This window comes from Mytilus edulis, chromosome 1 (assembly GCF_963676685.1).
Source record: "Mytilus edulis chromosome 1, xbMytEdul2.2, whole genome shotgun sequence".
Lineage (NCBI taxonomy): Eukaryota > Metazoa > Mollusca > Bivalvia > Mytilida > Mytilidae > Mytilus > Mytilus edulis.
In genome coordinates, this window is record NC_092344.1 from 80,773,274 (window position 1) to 80,786,151 (window position 12,878).

Sequence of the window (12,878 nt, forward strand, 5' to 3'; positions counted from 1 at the left end):
CCCTGACATAAATAAAGACTGGAATGAGTAGGGTATATGTATCCATCCCTCGTCCCTACCGACAAAAAAAATACAGTTACTGCACTTGTTTCGATTGCGATGGCGAAGACTCTCGGAAACAGACAGGGGTCTAAAAGGTTACAAGGATGGGTTCCAACCATATGTCCACCACTCAAAGGCATTGATCGTCAAAAAAAGATAGGTTCCATCCCCACGGACCCCCACCCTCGATCCACCACTGAGAGAGATGTTTGTCATCAAGCACGGATCATCATTATCATGCGACAAGTTCATACGGTAATGAGTGTTTCAGCTCTAGATGTTCCTAATTATGCATAAAACGTATCATGGAAAAGATGACCAAAGAAGGACTGGCTTTTTACTATACAAATCTTTAATCAATCTATGCCATTTTAACCACAGGGACTCGGTTAGCAGATTTTTTTTTAATCTATGTTTTTTCAGAGACATATAACACTAAAGTATTATATGTCTCTGTTTTTGTCGAGCCTTCGACTTTAGTCGAAAAAGCGAGACATAGCGATCCTACATTTCGTCGGCGTCGGTGTCGTCGCGTCGGCGGCGTCCACAAATATTCACTCTGTGGTTGAAGTTTTTGAAATTTTAATTACTTTCTTAAACTGTACTGGATTTCTACCAAACTTGGACAGAAGCTTGTTTATGATCATAAGATAGTATCCAGAAGTAAATTTTATAAAAAATAAAATTCCATTTTTTCCGTATTTTAATTTTAAATGGACTTAGTTTTTTTGCCGGGAAACATAACATTCACTCTGTGGTTAAAGTTTTTAAAATTTTAATAACTTTCTTAAACTATCCTGGGTTTGTACCAAACTTGGACAGAAGCTTGTTTATGATCATAAGATAGTATTCAGAAGTAAATTTTGTAAAAATAAAATTCCGTTTTTTTCCGTATTTTACTTTTAAATGGACTTAGTTTTTTTGCTCGGAAACATTACATTCACTCTGTGGTTAAAGTTTTCAAAATTTTAATAACTTTCTTATACTATTTTTAATGTGTATCAAACTTGGACAGAAACGTGTTTATGATCTTAAAATAGTATCCAGAAGTAAATTTTGTAAAAAGAATAATCCTTTTTTCCGTATTTTACTTTTAAATGGATTTAGTTTTTTTGCAGGGAAACATTACATTCACTCGGTGGTTAAAGTTTTTAAAATGTTAATAACTTTCTTACACTATTTTTAATTTGTACCAAACTTAGACAGAAGCTTGTTTATGATCAACAGCTATTGTCTAGAAGGAAATTTTGTACCTGTGTATCTGTATTTTACTTATTTATAAATGAACTTAGTTTTTCTTCCAGTTAACATAACATATAGTCTGCAGTTAAAGTTTTTAAAAATATTTTTTATTGATTTTTTTCTCATTATTGTTGAGCATGTGATTTACAGCAAAAGTAAGCGAGACACTGGGTTCCGCGGAACCCTTACGAATTTTTTTCAATCTTTTTTTTCGTATTTCCTGTATTACATTATTAACGTTTTTAACGTTGACATCAATACTTGTTTGTTTTCTAGCCATGTGCAGTTTACTATCAATATCTGTAACGTGAGGGTACCCAAATTTCACCTATTATAACAGTTGACAAAAGTTTTCATTATGTGATTATTTTGTATCATTATTTACTATACAACAGAAAAATTGGTCTGAACTGACCTCCAAACCATTAATGATTCTGTAATGAGAGTATCCAAATTGCATCCATGCTTAAATTCGCATCGTCAAAAGTCAAATCATGAATAATAGAATAATACTGAAAAAACATAGATTAGAAAAAATATCTGCTAACCGAGTCCCTGTGCAAGTGACCGGTTACATAATATATCCATTCCTTAAATCTGTTATTTTGTTTAAAACAAGCTATTTTCTTGTAATTTTATTGCATTATAACGACTTTAAATAAAGCTTCACAGTGGCGGATCCAGAAATTTTCATAAGTGGCGGGGGCCCACTGTCGGACCTCAGATAAGAGCGGGCCCGCTCCAGTCACACTTCAATGATTCCCTATGATATAAGCAACCATTTTTTTCCCCAAAAAGTGGGGCCCGGGCCCCCTGTCCCCCCTAAATCCGCCTCTGCTTTATGGTTTTGTGTCTTCTGTCTATTCATATTTGAATTGTAGCGCGGAAAAAACTCGCACCTGCTAAAATTAAGAGTTATTTCCCCTTAGTAAAGATAAGTACCACAAACAATCGAAAAGATACAGATATATATAGTTTTACTTCCTAGTTAAAGTTTCACCCACTTTGGTAAAGTTCTTCCTGTTATTTTTCTGTTTATTAATGAAGAGGGTTTTATTTGGCGAACTTTAAAAAGACCTAAGGTAAGAAAGAGAGTACTTTCAATATGTTTTCACACTTGTCTCTGATGTCAGATCACGATATAAACATAAATGAACTTTCTTTTTATACACATCAGTGGTACATTACCTGTTGATTTCCCAGGTAGGGACTTCCCCAATACTTTGAAATGAATTGACATTGCGCAAATAAAATAGATTTTTATAGAGACCCTGAGAATATGCCACAGCCGTACTGGTGCATTCTGAGACTACTATAACACATTATAGTAGTCTCAGGTGCATTTGATATTTAAAGCCTGTAGAAACTTTGCACTAGTTTAAGTTAGCTGACTAGGCCTGAAAGAATTATTCATCAGCTTGAGCTTATGTACAAAAAAAAAAAACTTGTTGGCTAAGATATGAAAATTGACAGAGTGTTAGTGTAGTCTTATAAACACATACTAGAAATAACAACTCTGCCAGTCTCTGGCCTGACATTGTTCATGTTGTTCTCTTTAATAATCTAAAAAGCTTAAATCACACATTGTGACTTTATATTACTGTTCAATGTACAATTCAGAGCTTACACTTGTAATTGTGGTGCATATATATATATACTGACTTCAGATTTATGTCCTTGATATTAAACTATTCCTCATTAAAATTGTCTAAACATTAGATCAATTGAGATCATGTGATTCATGAATGGCTGGAAATTTGTAAACACATTTATTTAATTGCAACAGCAATCAGATATTGTTCAGGATGCTTTACCATTTATCCTGTTTTTAATCTGATTCTGATCCAAATTGTATCCTTTGCATGATAAAAAAAGTCTGAACTTGTCTGGATTGTGCACCCACTCTTCCGAATGTTGCTGACAGAGATCAGATAGTGACAGTCGGTGAGCTTAACAGAAAACTGTTACGATTTTTATCAGATACTGCAGAATCTATTACAATAGACCCCTTTCAAGATATGTACTTCACAGGAAAAGTTTGTTGATAAGCACAACTTGATGAGATCATTTATTAAATATAGGGGACTGCGCTGTGTCCATGCACTTTTAAAGTTTATCAAGTGTCCTTAAGCATCTTTGTTATCGTCATTATGGTGTGTAAGTGGTCATGCATGTACATGTAGCTTTGCTAAATATTTGTATATATATTTTAATATGGAGCACCATTCTGTTTAATCTTGTATAAGTGACCACACTAGTACTTGAAACCTTAAATGATTTTCTCATGCCCAACACAAACATAAATAGTACGAAAACTCCCATTGAAGATCTAGAACTGAATGCCATGTTAATGGTAACTAATGTGTCCCTAATTGTCTGCTGCTAACTCAAAACATTTTCTCAGTGTACTGTAGATACTCGGTCCGTGTAACACTTATCAATTCAAAGTTATAAAAAGTTTTGAAATTTTAGATTTTTGGAATTTTGATCAAAGTTTTAAAATATCAAAATTTCAAATTGTGTTAAAGTTTTGAAATTTTGAAATTTTAACCAAATTATTAAAATATCAAAACTCTAAATATCGTTTATAAATTTGATATTTTAGAAACTTGATCAAACTTTTAAAATACTAAACCTAACGTGCAATTTTGATTATTTCACTTTTTGAAAGTTTAATTTTTTAAATGTTTGCTTAAAATATCAAAAATATAAAGGGGCGACAAGAGGGGTACCTGTAATCACTGATGTAAGCACTATTCTTAGTTATAAATAAATAGCATGAAATATTTCAAATCATTCTTAATAACAAAATGAATAATGAAAAGAAGAAGTCGGTTTTTTTTTAATGAAATATATTAGACATCACATGGGATAACAGTATCCTGAAATTTTAAGGTTGTGCATCTATCAAAAAAAAATATAATTAAACCTATCTAAACCGGAATCAACTACGTTGATTTAAATCTCTTATATAAGGTTTAGCGTTTGAGATAAATAATTCAAAGCTATTTTGTGTTCCCAGTGCCCAACATTTAGAAGTAATTTTGACGTGTTAGTTTTCATAGTTAAAGATTGGTTGCTCAAAAATCTTTCAGCATGCATGTTTCAATCAAGAAGTAAGGGTTCTTAGGATAAAGTTGATGTGTTTAAGTTGATGTCTATGTTTAACGTTTCCTCCAGTGCAAAGACAATGGTATACAGTTGAGTGGGAATCGTGTCATGTCAGGTAGATCACACATCTACGAGTTGTTCTAGTGGTTAGCTACTGAAGAAGTAACGGTTATAATTGTGGTTTTTAAATGGCATGGCCAGAGGCAATACCCGGATAGAGTTTGGGACTGAAAAATGTCCAATTGATGTAGATGTGCTCAATTGTGTTCGATAAATGCGGGGACGCATTTCCTGGAGGCATGGGTGATGTGATGAACTTGGTTCACCTGTTTTATTTTACTAGTGTTCTTCTTTTTATTTCTTTTATCAAGCTGAAACTTTGTTATACGAACTCGTTATGTTTGAAAGTTTTGTTTTTGGTTTTGTTTGTTTACATTGCTATGGATATTTATAATATTTAGAATCAGTAACGGACCGGTCGTGGTTAGCATACCCGGAAATATTCAGATCGGAAGTCGTAAACATAAGGGCCGTCATTCAAACGTTTTAGCATTAAGGGTTAGGTTATTATAAACACTCATATGAATAAGACATATGGTATCGTCCAAATTAAATGGTATGGTCCAAAACCTTAGTATATAAGCTGATGTGCTGTCAATTTAACATGCACTCCAAAATTATTGTATCATGGGGAGTGTTATGCCGATTAACGTCCGAGGGCTGTATCCTAGGCTGTTGGGTGATACGACTTTCATTTCACTGCCTCACGGCTTTGGTCCTGATAACGCTTCCTGTCATCTTTCGAACTACGTCCGAGATCATCTACCAGTACTCCATCATCGAGGCTAGCGGGCTGCCAAGCTGACCAAACTGGCCCTGAAAGCAGCCGTTAGTGAAGAATAAACAACAAAATAGTAAACAAACCAAAAACAACTCACCAAAACCAAGATGGCGGCCTACATATTGCGACCTCCACTACTTGTTCCTGACCCACGGCATCAAAATATGTTAAAGCTCACCAAACGTCTTCGGGCACCGAGCCGACCGTGCGAGGGCTGTATAGCCAGTCAAGGTCGTTAAACACCACCATATATATATATATAACAAAGGGTACTTGTTGGATAATCCAAACGTCTAGAAGAAGTAAGAACTTCAAGGTAATAGTTTTCACTTTATAAAGATTATATAGATTCTGAATAAGAATCTATCTGCGTACCTGAATAAGGTTGCAGGGGGATATTATAAAAGGAACATACGCACCGGTTAATAGGTGCCTAGACGACTGTGCGGTTAAAGTGCACAAGTAAAGCATAAACCAGAGAGAGTACTGGTTAAGCAGTGCACAGGCAGACTAGGCCAGATAGTGCACAGGATAGTAGTGCACAGGATAGCAGTGCAAAGGTTGAATATAGCCAAGGTGTAATAGTGCATAGGTTTGCATTGGTTGTTGCTGGACACACAAGGTCTTTTAGAGACAGAAAAACGTCCCACACATTGTTATTGTGTGACAGAGACCATACTATAAGTTTAAAAGATAGAAAGCGAAGAAACGGTGCATCTTCCAATATCCAGGTGTAAACTCTGGTACGATACCCAGAAGTCACTTCACCGAGTACGTGACAGTACATGTAGTTGTTAACTGCAAAAGGAAATTTCCTTTTTCCATAAAATACGGGACGATTACATATTATCATAATGCTAGAGGATACTTGTTTTGATCATAAACAGTTTCTGTCCATATTCTGTTAAATTTCTCGAAGGTTTGACGAAGTTCTTGATATTTAAAAAAAAAAAAAAAAATAACCACATACAACTTTTTTGAATTTTAGGTCCTAAATGCTCTTCAACTTTGTACTTGTTTGGTTTATAACTAGTTTCATCTGAGCGTCACTGATGAATCTTATGTAAACGGAACGTGCGTCTGTCGTGTTGAATTACAATCCTTGTACCTTTGAATACTGAACCAAATAATGAATCAACGAACAAAATTTGGAGCAGGATCAGCTTACCCTTCCGGAGCGTTACGTGTTTATGCTCAGTGTTAACTTAAGTGGTCGATAGAATTGGTCGCTAGCTTGATTGGTCGCTAGAATTGGTCGCTAGCTTGAGTCTGGTGAGATCCCTCCTAGTTTTTTGTGGGGTTCGTGTTGCTTATTCTTTAGTTTTCTATGTTGTGCCACGTGTACTATTGTTTGTCTTTTTCATTTTTAGCCATGGCGTTGTCAGTTTATTTTCGATTTATGAGTTTTACTGTCCCTCTGGTATCTTTTGTCCCTCTTTTAGGATCGGTATGTCTCGTTTTCACGACATAAAGTGTCACAGGTTCGACAAAAATGCAAGCCACATATCGAATCTTAGTAGATAATGAATTGTTTTCAACATAAGGAAAATGAGTAAAATTCAGTCTGACAGAAAATGGAAAATTTGATACCATTTTGTTGAAAAGTAACTTTCGTCCTTTTTATTCGCAATTACATGCCATCTAGGAAAAAAATACAAGGCTATAAATGACTTTTAACCAGTTCTTTGTATTCTATTTAATATTTATATAAAAACATGTTTTTTTATCAAAATTCAAGTGTACGCCCGGGCGTTTTGACGTAAACGTAGCTACGTGCCTGAGTATCAGTGAAAAATGACCAACTCGAAGTAAACCATACAGTATTATTCGCCTTTTTGACGTTCCTGATAGAGGTAGATCCAGAAAAAGCGCTTCGGTCGCATACAGCTTAACACGTTTTCCTTTCTTGTTTATCGATTGCAAAAGCCATGATGATAATATATTGCCTTTTATGATTTATTTCAGTTCCAAGAAATGATACAGAAGGAATACTTAATATATAGCGTTGCAATGAAAGTTGTGCTAGGTGTGTTTCAGCTGGCCCCTAGACAAAAAATGTACTGGTTCAGTGATTATAGACGTAATACTAAACTCCGAAATATAACAATGAACTAAAATCAAAATCATACAAGACTTAGAAGGACAGAGGCTCCTGGATTGGGACAGGCGAACAAATGCGGCGGGGTTTAACATGCTTCCTGAGATCACAACCCTCCCCTTCTACCTCTAGCCAATAGAGAATGAAAAACACACAGTAATACGAACAGTAAAACGCACTTTAATAGAAAATACAAGTCCTATTTCAAAATAGGAAACAAACTAAGAAACTAATCAACATAACAATGATAATAAAATAACAAAGGACTACTATATATATAAGGCTAGCAGTTACTATCGTACACCAGCTTCAGACCTCAACTTATAAACTAATTGAAAGGTTTTATATGTCTTCATTATGCACACTCTGTATTTATTGCTAATTTGTTCCGGAACATTCATGAAATATTTCTCACTGGCAACAAAAAAAATCGATAATTTAAAATAGGTTGTTTACATATAAATTACGAAGAAACGTAAGATTCAACTTCCGAGGACAAACTTTCCCTTATAGATGGATTTAAATATGTATTAACTTCACATTGGTCAAACACCTCTTTAATTGTTTCGTTCTTATTTTTCTTGAATTTCAAATTTCAGTTTCAGCGTTCCGTAGGTGAATTCTTTACTTAAAATTCATTGTACTGGTTTTTCGAGAGCAACATAAGTGTACGGCCAAAAATGGAAAACATCCATCATGCAGCTGACAGTGTGGCTTCTCTTTGCACGCCCCATTCTGACTGGATGTACATGTGTACTTTTAGTTTGCTCAAAGTCGATTGTCGTACGATAACTTAAAAATACCCAAATAACAAAATGCAAATACGGGACAATAATATCCTTCTATACAAAAAAATCTATTCCTTTTGTTTACTATAATAAAACAGTGGTTGATTTAGAACCTATAATGGAGCTACGTGTATGATAACCAGTCCAAACGTTGTCTTTAAGGGAGCAACCATTTAACTTTTAAAGTGGGGTGAGGTTGTTTTGTCGAAGCACTAACAATTTTATTAAGTTTTTCATCGCTATTAATCAACTTGTCTGGTTCAAAATTTAACACTAAAAGGCATGGATAATTTTTCTTTTGTCCTCTGCTGGCACAGAATATTATATCATCAAATTAGGGATCAGAATATTTTAATGTACCATTATCGAAGCCCCTAGTGGTAATATCAAGTAAAAAAACAGGGACTATCTAAATATTGGTTCCCCAGAAGATTACCATTTATCGCATCGCTGATAGAAACTTTTGAACACAATTTTCAACTTTCAAAATGCCGGCACCTACAACTGGATAGATGGGTGCTTAATGTAGTACAGCAGCAACTATTACATAAACATGAATGCAAGTTGGGTGCTTAATGTAGTACAGCGGTAACTATTACATAAATATGAATGCTCGTGAAAATAATGTTTTTGGTATACGTTTATATATGATATGAAAGGTTTCAACTTTTACAAAACCAGAGCTATACTTTGGATTTAAAAGTTTACTTTATTTGGCCTTTTCAATTTTATTTGACTTTATTTGCCTTTTTAACTTCATTTGGTTCGAGTGTCAATGATAAGTCTTTTGTAGACGACACGCGCCTCTGGCGCAAAAACCGGCAAAATTTATATTCTGGTATCCATCTATGATGAGTTTTTGTAGATACCTTGTAACAGTATCTTGGTTCCAATTTGCTGATTGGATCTTAGTACCGTCTTAATTTCAGCGTAAATAAGATTATATTAAAAACCTCCCACACTGTGGACTAGCACAACCTTAATTAGGACACCATGCATTCAGTATCATAAAACCAGCAGGTAAAATGGTCAATATCAGAGCCGTACGTCTGTTTTTTAAATAGATTATCTTCTTTTAAGAAATATTAATTTTGTCATCCACTTTTGCACCGCTTATAAATGTCCGTTTTATTTCATACATAAACTTTTAAGTATCAGTATGTTTTTAATTCATATTGTTTCGTTTCGTTCCGCTTTTATTTCGTTTCGCTTTTTACAGGTATCCCTCTTATTGCCCCTTTTCTATTTTGATATTTTAAGCAAACATTTAAAAAATCAAACTTTCAAAAAGTGAAATAATCAAAATTGCGCGTTAGGTTTAGTATTTTAAAAGTTTGTTCAAATTTCTAAACTATCAAATTTATAAACGATATTTAGAATTTTGATATTTTAATAATTTGGTTAAAATTTCAAAATTTCAAAACTTTAACACAATTTGAAATTTTGATATTTTAAAACTTTGATCAAAATTCCAAAAATCTAAAATTTCAAAACTTTTTAAAACTTTGAATTGATAAGTGTTACACGGACCATACTCGTAGTAAGTGTAGTTTAAGAAATTGTCAATACAGTAGGTACATTTACATGATTTAACAATATATTCATTTTCTTGATAAAATTATAATTAGGATATATATATGGCTTTTTAGAAACCATGGAGAGGTGATTTTGACATGATTTGACTTTTGCGTTTAGAAACTTTTAAGATTGGTGATCATGGTGATTGGGAGACTTTGTTTCTTAGATGGAAGAAGTGGTGGCAAAAAATCCCCATTTAAACACTGGAAAATATATTTCCAACTTTTCAAACCTAATTGCCAAATATTTAATTAATGTTAACCAAACCCTATATATGAAGCTAGCAGTGGTGACATATTTGAAAGGTCTTCTAGCAAATACCCTTATTTTGGACTACATGTATAATGATTTAAAAAAAACATGCTTTTCAGAGGCAATTTTGATTCAGATTAGCAAATTGTCCAGCTCAATTTGTCAGAAGTTATTTTTGTCAGCTGAATTAAAGCTGCCTATAGTGACTGATAGTTTTAATGAGTCTGGTCATAAACACTGTAAGTGAGTTTCACACATGTGTCGTCAACTGTCGTGTATATAGCCCTAATGCATTAGGCTGACCAACAAAGCAAGACCAGGAAAAGGTCTTTTTCAGTCCAGTGATTTTAATTTTATTGCTGGATGAAATGTTCAATCGTTTTTGTTACTTTATTACTGTTGGTCTAATATATGCTGTTATATTTAGTCCATAAGAGACTGAAAGTTTATTAAATGATGATCAAACAACTGTGAAGTCTGCATATGTACACACGTGTATCTTTTTTTCAAGGTCTATTTTTGTGTAACAAGCCCAATGTTTTACTATGGTTTTTTTTCATGCTGAAAGGTTGTTTTTTGTCTTACTGTAAATTCAAAAATTATTCCGATGTTTTTTAGCTCGCCATTCCAAAGGAACGATGAGCTATTGCCATCACTTGGCGTCCGTTGTCATTTGTCATCGTTCGTCTGGTGTAAACTATATTTCAAAAATTCAAACATCTTCTCTTCTCTCTACTGAAACTACTGAACCAATTCCTACCAAACTTTAGCTGAATGATCCTTAGGGTATCTAGAATAAAGTTTGTGTTTTATTTATTGTTTCGTCTAAAAACATGGGCACCATGGTTAAAAATAAACCATTAGGGTAAAATGCAGTTTTTGGCTTTTATCTCAAACACTAAAGCATTTAGAGCAAATCTGATATGAAGTAAAATTGTTCATAAGTTCAATTTCTTTCTGCCATGAAATTTTCAGATGACTCTAACAACCCATTGTTGGGTTGCTGCCACTAAATTGGTAATTTTAAGGAAATTTTGAAGATTTTAGTTATTATCTTTGAATATTATTACTGATAAAGATAAACTGTAACAGCAAAAATGTTCAACAAAGTAAGATCTACAAAAAAGTTTATACATGTATGACCAAAATTGTCAATTGACCCCTTTAGGAGTAACTACCCTTTAAAGACAATTTTTCTGAGTTTGTTCATCTAGTTTGCTTGCTTTAAAACTGCTGAATCAAATTCACCAAAACTTAGGGTAAATTAGTTTTTGAATATCTAGTATAAATTTTGTATTTTATTTCCTTGTACGTCAAGAAACATAGCTGCTATGACTTAAATGGAACATAGGGGGTAAAATGCATTTTTTTTGGTTTTTGAAGAAAATATGACAGATACAATGAACATTTAAATGGAATTTTTAAGACGCTCATTAATATATATTGAAAAGCAAAATTATCATTGATCATTGTGAAAAGATTTTAAGCAAAAAATAACAGGTGAGCAATTCAGGTGCTTGAGAGCCTCTTGTTATTATTGCAAAAAGTGTGACAGGGTTTTAATCTCAATTATTTAAACTCTCATGCATGCAATAATTTCTGAATTTACAGTATTTTAATCAATTACATTTAACAAACATGACAAAAGGAATATTACAAGAAGTTATTATTATTGAAGAAAATGCAAAAATACTGGTACATGTCTACTTTATACATGTGCCAGTTCTGTAATTAACCCTAAGTCTATATATATATATATAGCTAATAGTAATCACATTTCCTTAAATTCTAATTTAACAATTTTGGTATGAAACATGTTTTGAAATTTCAAGAAATTTCTCTGTTAATTTACAATCTCTACATGTATTATAAAGTATTGAATAAAATCTGATATGTAATACTGTAACTTCAACATTTAAAATTTCTTTCTTTACATCAGATATATAAGGAAATATATAAATTACTAACTTACTGACATGTATGACCTCAAATTGTAGGTAGATATTTATTGATCCACACATAGGAAGCTACTTGGAGAGTTTTTTGAGGAGTAGACTTTAAAGAAAAAGCAGATTACAGGTACTTAAATATAAATGTAGATAATTCTAACTGCATTTTTCAGGTTTGTAAATACATGAGTATAAATCACTTAGCTCATACAAAATTCTACAGCTTTCCTTTGTCATTTTGATTTCCTTGATAGATGGTTGCTGCTGACAAGCTTAAGTAGGAAGTTAGACTTGTGGGATTTTGATGGTTATATTAATTGATAAAGTGTTGGTTACTTCATGTCCAGTGGAAAATATTTGATGCACATTCAAGGACAAATTAACAATTTATTCAATTGTTAGGTTAACCAGGAGGAAGGGTTGGAATTTGGGCAGCCACTAGAAAATGAGAGTATGTTCATTAGAAAAGAAATGTTTTATTCCAACAGGCCACCTAAACGTACATGTTTGAACCCCTCAGAGAGTTGTAAGGATTCTTTAATGTGTCACTTGACATGAGGCAGCTTATTTTACATCCCCAATGCGGATAGTACATGGCTGCATATTATACAATTACACCCAGCATAACAGAACCTTTAATGTGTCACTCGACATGAAGCAGTCTTTTTACATCCCCAATTCCTACAGTACATGGCTGCATATTAAACACCCAGCATAACAGAATACAATTGGCTAAGGGAAACAACTTGTGTTTAAAGTATTCAATGATAGAATCAAGTCTGTGAACATTTTTGCGTCATGGTGGAATTATCAGTTTTGATAATTGTATAACGGGGCTTTCTTGTGTGTGTCTTAGAACTATGTCATTATTTCGGATCTACGTATCCGGGATCGTAATCCATGTTGCCCGTTAACATAGGGAACTAGCTTCGTAAGCTCACTTAGTACTGTCTATATAACGAAGTCCATTTAATGTT

General features: G+C 33.4%; 1 protein-coding gene across 8 annotated transcripts in view; it reads left to right on the plus strand.

Moving 5' to 3' along the window:
- The first annotated feature begins 2,211 nt into the window (after window positions 1-2,211).
- The window catches only part of LOC139491481 (proto-oncogene tyrosine-protein kinase Src-like), a 44,593-nt gene continuing 33,926 nt past the window's right edge, over window positions 2,212-12,878 (plus strand). For 3 of the 8 annotated variants that reach the window (XM_071279200.1, XM_071279223.1, XM_071279244.1), the window contains exons 1-2: window positions 2,212-2,366; window positions 11,950-12,031. The gene's annotated coding sequence lies outside the window, so the exon portion shown is untranslated. The remainder of the gene's footprint in view (window positions 2,367-11,949; window positions 12,032-12,878) is intronic. The other 5 variants (XM_071279238.1, XM_071279287.1, XM_071279268.1 and 2 more) reach the window with 4 other exon arrangements.